The 7,166-nt window shown below is 39.0% G+C and overlaps 1 protein-coding gene across 1 annotated transcript in view; it reads right to left on the bottom strand.

Moving 5' to 3' along the window:
- Ide (insulin degrading enzyme) overlaps positions 1–7,166 on the bottom strand; it is a 123,401-nt gene that overhangs the window by 2,965 nt on the left and 113,270 nt on the right. The gene's annotated exons all lie outside the window — the stretch shown is intronic.

The raw sequence follows: 7,166 nt of genomic DNA, 5'->3' as shown, positions 1-7,166 counted from the left end.
TGCTTAAGCTTAGCTTGTTCTAAGTGGGTGCTTTAGACCACTGAGCCATCTCACCAGCCCCACAAGTGTATTCTTTATGGCACTGTATATAAATACCAGTTTTGAGATTTTTATTAATACATGTTTAAATTGCATAATAATTACACTGTTTGTGTGGAGTTGATCCAGGTACACATTTTAATTCTTCATCCCCTTCCCTGTCCCCCTGCCCCTCCCTCCATCTCTTGATCCCTTTCCTGTTGGAACAAAACCTAGCTCCCTACTTTCTACTATTTTTTTTTGCCCTCATATTTTGAGCTTCTCATAGAAGAGAAACAACAGGGTATGAAAGGCTGTCTGATTTATTTCACTTAACATTGTGGTCTCAAAGTGCGTTCATTTTCCTGCCAACGACTCACTCTTCTTTATGGAACAGTACACCATTGTGTGTCAGTACCAGGTTTTATCCATTTGTCTGCTGGATGAATATAGAGGCTGCTTCCAAGACTCAGTCATTATGAACTGTGCAGCTCCAAAGAGGCGTATGCATACATTAGTGTAATATGGCATCTTTATATCTTTGGGGAAGACACCTAGGCGAGAAATACCTAGGTCAAATGGAATTTCTAGTTTTAGTTTTCTGAAGAATCTCCACATTAATGCCAAAGTGCTACACCAGTTTGCATTTCCACCAACAGCGAAGGGTCTCCCGTCCCCACCCCAGCCTCACCAGCATTTGTTGATTTCATGTAACTATTCTTTCTGGAGATGAAATCCTGGTGTTTTTCTTTGCTGTGAGACAGGGCCTTGAGCTCACTTTGTAGCCCAGGCTGGTCTTGAACTCACAATGATTCTCTTGCCTCTGGAGTGCTGGGATTACAGGCATGTACCACTACACCTGGCTCAGCATTGCGTTAATTTTCATTTTCCTAATGGCCACTGACGCTGAACTTCTTTTTATGCACAGACCATTTGTACATCATCTTCTGAGAAGTGTCTGTTCCTCTGAGTTGCTCATCTTTTGAGTCTTTAATTTTGAGGTCTACACACACACACACACACACACACAGAGTTTTTTTATATATTCTAGAGGTCAGTCCTCAGAGGCATTGTGGCAAAATCTTTTCTCTGTTCTGTAGATTGTCTCTTTACTTTTTCACTGTTTTTTCCTCTGTTGGGCAGAAGCCTTTTAATTTGATACAATCCATTTTAGTATTATTTCTTGTACAACTGGGGTTGTGTTCACAAAGTCTTTGTCTATGCCTATGACTTCAATAGTTTTACACAGTTTTGTCTCCTAGCAGATTAAGTGTGTCTGTTTTAATCTTTAGGTCTTTGATCTGCTTTTAGTTTACTACATGATGAAATGTATGGGTCTACATTTAGTCTTCTGCATATATATAGCCAGTTTTCCTAGTATCATCTATTAAAGAAGCTATTTTTCTTCCAAAATATTTTTGGCATCATAGTCAAAGACTAAACAGCTAGTGTGCCTGGGGTTGTTTCTCCATCCTCTGTTCTGCTCCGACATGATCCACATGTCGGCCAGTACTGTGCTGTTTTCTTCCCTAGAGCTTTGTAGTACAGCTTCAAATCTGGGATTGTGATGCTACCTGCTTTGGTATTGTTGCCCAGGACTCCTAGTGCTATCTTTGGTCTCTTCTGATTTCACATGAATTTTAAAATTGTTTTCTCTAGTTCTGTTTAAAAAAAAATGCTATTGCTGAGATTGCATTAAATCTGTAGTAGCAGTTTGGGAAGTAAGGCCATCCTGGCGATGCTGGCTTTCCCTATCCAGGAACAGGGGATATCTTTTCTCCTCCTCTTCCTCTTTTTCTTCTGTGACAGGTTCTTACTGTATACTTCAGGCTAGCCTTGAACTCACTATGTAGTATAGGCTGGCCTAGAATTTGTGACAATCCTCCTGCCTCAGTCACCTGAATGCTGGGATTGCAGGTGTATGCCACCATGCCATTTTGTGTTGATTTAGTATACTGCTATACTACTACACTTAGTTATTAATTCTAGGAGTTGGTGGAATTTTTCTGGGTCTTCAGTGAGGAGGATCATGTGACCTGTAAATAATGATAATTTGACTTCTTCCTTTCCTATGCATATTTCTTTTATTTATTTTTTTGCTTGCTTGATTTCTCTGGGTGAAGTTTTGAATACTCTATTGAACAGGAGTGGTGTCAGTAGACATTTTTTTCTAGTTCCTGATTTTAAAGAGAAAGCTTTCAACTTTTCCCAAAAAACAAATTTTAAAACAATCATCTACACGATGGAGCCATCCCAGCAGCCTCCATCTGGAGGAAGCCTGGTGCCCGGCCCATTCCCCACACCATAGGATGGGCAGCCAGTGCCAGAAGTGCCCGGGCCATGGCAACCGGCTTGTCCAGAGAAACTCACGAAACCCACTGCAGAAGAAAAACCAAATTGTTTGGTTCTTCTCAGATAAAATACAAATGGCAAGTGTATGACAAAACATTCAATGTCATTGGTCATTTCAAAATGCAAATTAAAACAACACTGAAATCTCAATGCAGAAAGAATGGCTATCATCAAGAAGCCAACCAATAACAAATGCTGGAGAATCTGAGAGGAAAAACGAACCCTTCTTCATTGTGGTGGGAGTGTAGACTGGTACTACCAATATGGAAATCAGTGTGGATATTCCTAAAAAAACTCGCATTAGAAGCCCCATTTGATCCAGCTATTTCCCTTCTGGGTATGTTTCCAGAATTTAAATCATCATACCACAGAAATATGTATGTATCCATTTTTAACAGCAGCACAATTTGTAATAAGTAGATCTTGGAAACAACCCAAATGCCCAACAACCAAGGAATGGATAAAAAAGATCCAGTCTTTTTATGCATTAGTTTACTATTCAACCATAAAGAATAAAGTGGAGACCTTTATAGGTAAATGAGCTACAGGTAAATGGATCCAACTACAGACCATACTATTAAGTGAAATAAACCAGACACACATTAGCAAGCATTGTATTATCTCCCTAATGTGAGAAAGGTAAAAGGGTAAATAAAATACAAAATTACAATAGACACTGTAAGAGGGATGAAACTGTTCAAAAGGAAAGAACTTGGATGGAGGAAGGGAAAAGAAAAAAATATATATACATACTATTGGTACTTACTAATTTCTCTTAGTTTCTTGAAAAGAAAGTTTTGTGCTAATATTGTTTGGACAATTAAATGTCTGTATTTTTACTCTGAGAGACTAAAGATAATTATATGCAATGTATTAGCCATTTTTACTGTATTATCTTGTTTTGCAATTTTTTTTCCTGCTATAGTGTGTTCTACCACAGAACATCAGAATTTACATTCTTCTCTGTTGTACATCAGGATTTTCCCCCAAATAGATCATATACTAGCTCACAGAATATGCTTAAGTGAATGTAAAGGAACTGAAATTATCCCATGTATATTATCTGATCATACTTCAATGAAGTTGGAAATCAGTGGCAAAAGAAACCATATCATAAACACACAGAACTCAACACTCTCTTGAACGACCAGTCACAAATGGGTCAGAGATGAAATTAAAGAAATTAGGCAGATCCCACAATTAAATGGTAACTGCAGTACAACATACTGGAATTTATGGGACACAATGAAAGCAGTCCTACAAGGGAAATTTACAGTAGTGAATAACCACAACAGGAAAATAAAACAAGTTCAAATAAACAACTTAATGTTGAAATTCAAGATTCTAGGTAAAGAGTGAGTCAAGCCCAAAGCTCATATGAGGGAGGAAATTATAAGGATCAGAAGGGCCAGGGAGATAGCTCAGTGGAATAAGTGCTTGCCTGGCAAGCCAAAGGTCCTGAGTTCGATCTCTGGTATCACCTAAAGACCAGAGAAGAAATTAATACAATGGAGACTAAGAAAACAATAGGAAGAAACAAGGAATTAAAGAGTTAGTTCTTTGAAAGATTAAAAAAAGGAAAAGACTCCAATCTATGCAACTAGGAATGAAAAGGATGAAATCATAATAGGTCCTGCAGAAATCAAGAAGATATCAATACCCACTTTGAGAACCTGTAGTCTAAAAAGGTGGAAAACAAAATGTGGACAATTTTCTAGATACATATGAATTACCAAAGATGAATTAAGGTATAAAAATTATAAATAAATCAATATCAATCAAAGAAATTGAAGATGTAATTAAAACCCTACCAACAAAGAAAAGCCCAGGCCCTGATGGAGTCACTGCTGAATTCCAGCAGAAATCTGGTAGTGTTAATTCATCCTAGCAAAGTGGAAACCACAGTGGATAGAAGAAAAACGTAAACTGCAGGCTCCGGCCTGATGCTTCCTCAGACACACACGGGTTGGTGATCAAGTAAGGAGATGTGTGCAAGAAAGGTAAAGTTATATATGAGTAGGAAGGCATCAAGTGCATTGATGAACTTGGAAGCTATTATTAGAGGAAACCATATGGAACAATGTGATCTACAGTCTAAAGATCTAAATGGAATGTTGACTGAAAAAAAAGCCAGCCTTAATGACCAAAGCCTATAATCTACCCACTCCAGAGGCTGAGGCAGGAGGATCACTATAAGTTTGAGATCAGCTTTAGGCTATGTGAGTGAGTGCAAAGCCAGTTTGAAATCTTTGTCTCCAAAAACCAACAATATCCCTGCCCAGAAAATGACAAAGTTACCAAAGGGGGAGGGGGGACCTGATGGTTCTTCTATACACATGTGAGATAAAGGAAGACTATGCTGGGACAGAAAACAGGTTTTCTCTGGGCATCTGGCAAGAGCTCCTGTGTTACCTCATCAACAACGCAGACCGAGTGGGCTGGCCGCCCAAGACTGGAAACTGAGGAATGAAGAGATTTCTTCTGGAAATACCTGACTGTGCCAGCTGGCTAGTAAATGAGTAGAAAGATTGTTGAGAAGTAGTTACAGGTCAGAGGTTAGACAAACTATCTTGCCTATGGATGTGGCAAGAAGATGTAAAGAATGACTATGAGGGAGAGGAATGGTTTGCTATTGTCTTTCCTGTAAGGCCAGGGACAAATCCTTTGAGGCTTCAGGTTTGTAATTATACTTACAACAAGGAGTTCAGTCTCAGACACGGAAATTCCTGTCTGAAATAATTGTCTTTAGCCGGGTGTGGTGGCTCATGCCTATAATTGCAGCAGTCAGGAGGCCGAGGCAGGAGAATCATTGCCAAGTTCGAGATCGGGCTACAAAGTGAGCTCAAGGCCAGCCTTGAACTGCACAGTAAGACCCTGTCTCAAGATGACAGAAAAAAAAAAGAAGAAGTGATCCTTTCATTAGGGTGTGAAATGTAGCCATTTTTCTCAGTCAATCACTGATATCAGGAATAATGAACCCAGGAAACCATGTCAAATGGGATGCTGAGAGGAAGGCTGAGGATTGGCCACTGTATCCTCTCACTAAACTATACAAATAATGCAAATGCCAAGTCCAGAGTTTTAATTCAGGTGATTTATTGTAAACAGGATAACCCTAGGACTCCACCATACTGGCTGTGTCACATGCTCTCTCTTTCACATCAACTAATCAAAAAAACTTTTAAGAAGCCCCCGGCAACTAATAACTTAGTGTTTCCAAAATCTCATTTGGTAAGCATTGAGTAGAGAGCAGTATCTGGGGTAGTCTGTTATTGCTCATGGACTGCAGCTGGGGCCAATTTACATGAACCCATTAGTACGCCTGAGTGAGCCAACAGCAGCTCTAGATCTAACCTGGAAACCGGAAACCGCTGGAGCACACTGACCAGCAAGCGCAGCCTCATGGAAGACTGTGGAAGACTGCTTTTATCTCTCTTCAGGTGTCTTTCCTCATAGAAATGACATTTTAAAATTTTACCCATTTTTTTAAAAAGAGCTAAAAATTATTCAGTAGCACATAATTTTCCACAGAAAAGGTAGGTGGAATTTTATTTACTTTTACAGTGATGGATTTAAGCACTCAGGACTATAGATTCGTCTTGTATATATTTGCAGTTTGATGAAAAGCTGCATAGTCTACAAATGCATAAAACCAGAAGGAAGTGATGCCCCCACACACCTTCCGATGGACAAAGGCAGGCTTCACATAGGCGGCTCTGGAAGGCAGGGATAGAAGACAGTTACAGCACCACAGCGACCTGACAGGAGAACTGGAGCCCCACTTTTGAAAGCGGTCTCCGTAGTTGTGACTATATCATTCTTGCCTCAAACTGAGATTATCTGGAAGATCAGAAATGTAAAAACTGAAGGTGTGAAAAGACACGACTGCAGGAAGAGTTCCTGGCAGATCAAGTCGCCGGGGAGGCAGAGTGCCCCCCCTGCCGAGTCAGCGGACAACAGGACACTTACTGTCGCTGCGCCTGCACCTGGAACTACAATTACAATTTCTCTTGGAACAAATTTTGATAATAGTAATAATATTAAAACTTAAGTTTTAATATTTTAAAATAGCTATTAAATCTACAGTAACAATTTCACCTAAAATAGTATCTCATGAAAAAAATATTTTTTAAAGTCCACCCCAGTCATCATCTGTGTGTTCATATGTTTACATATTTAAAAAAATAACACTTAAGGCAAGATTAGACTGGCAGCAACAAGAGATTTTAGAGTATTATGGAGACCTATTTAAGAATGCATGGTTTTATTTTTGTATCTCTAAAAAGGTGGTTTTGTATTTGTTGCCTTTTAAATTCATGAAGGGGAAAAATATTTTGGTTCATACACTAATCACAATTCTCCATAGTTAAAAGTTATGGGTAGCTACGGAGCTGATGCTGGAAAAGCATGTCACACACTCAGCAGGATCTGAAGTTGACACCGTTTGTCCTTGTTAAGCACATACAGCAATGTGGTGATGAGAAAGGGTAAAACCGATGGAACACTGCAAGCCAACTGCGAACATTAGTAGTGTCGATAAAGTCCAGTCAGGAAGAGACCACAATGATCCTGAGAAATTCAGCTTGGGACAAAAGTGATAGAAGGTAAATCTGTATTTCTAGCACTGTAAATAAGTAGGGTATTCTAGGATCTTTCCAGCATTTTACTGGTTGGAATAAAAAACATGTTTGTATTTTATAAAAAGATTAAAACCATGCCTTATATAACAGTAATTTTACTAATAAAAGAAAATGACACTGCTTTGTGCACTATCAGCCAAATATTTTCCACTGATT

This window comes from Octodon degus, unplaced genomic scaffold (assembly GCF_000260255.1).
Source record: "Octodon degus isolate 3935 unplaced genomic scaffold, OctDeg1.0 scaffold00046, whole genome shotgun sequence".
Classification (NCBI taxonomy): Eukaryota; Metazoa; Chordata; class Mammalia; order Rodentia; family Octodontidae; genus Octodon; species Octodon degus.
Note: the sequence above shows the minus strand (reverse complement) of the source record. Positions and strands in the feature narration are given on the sequence as shown.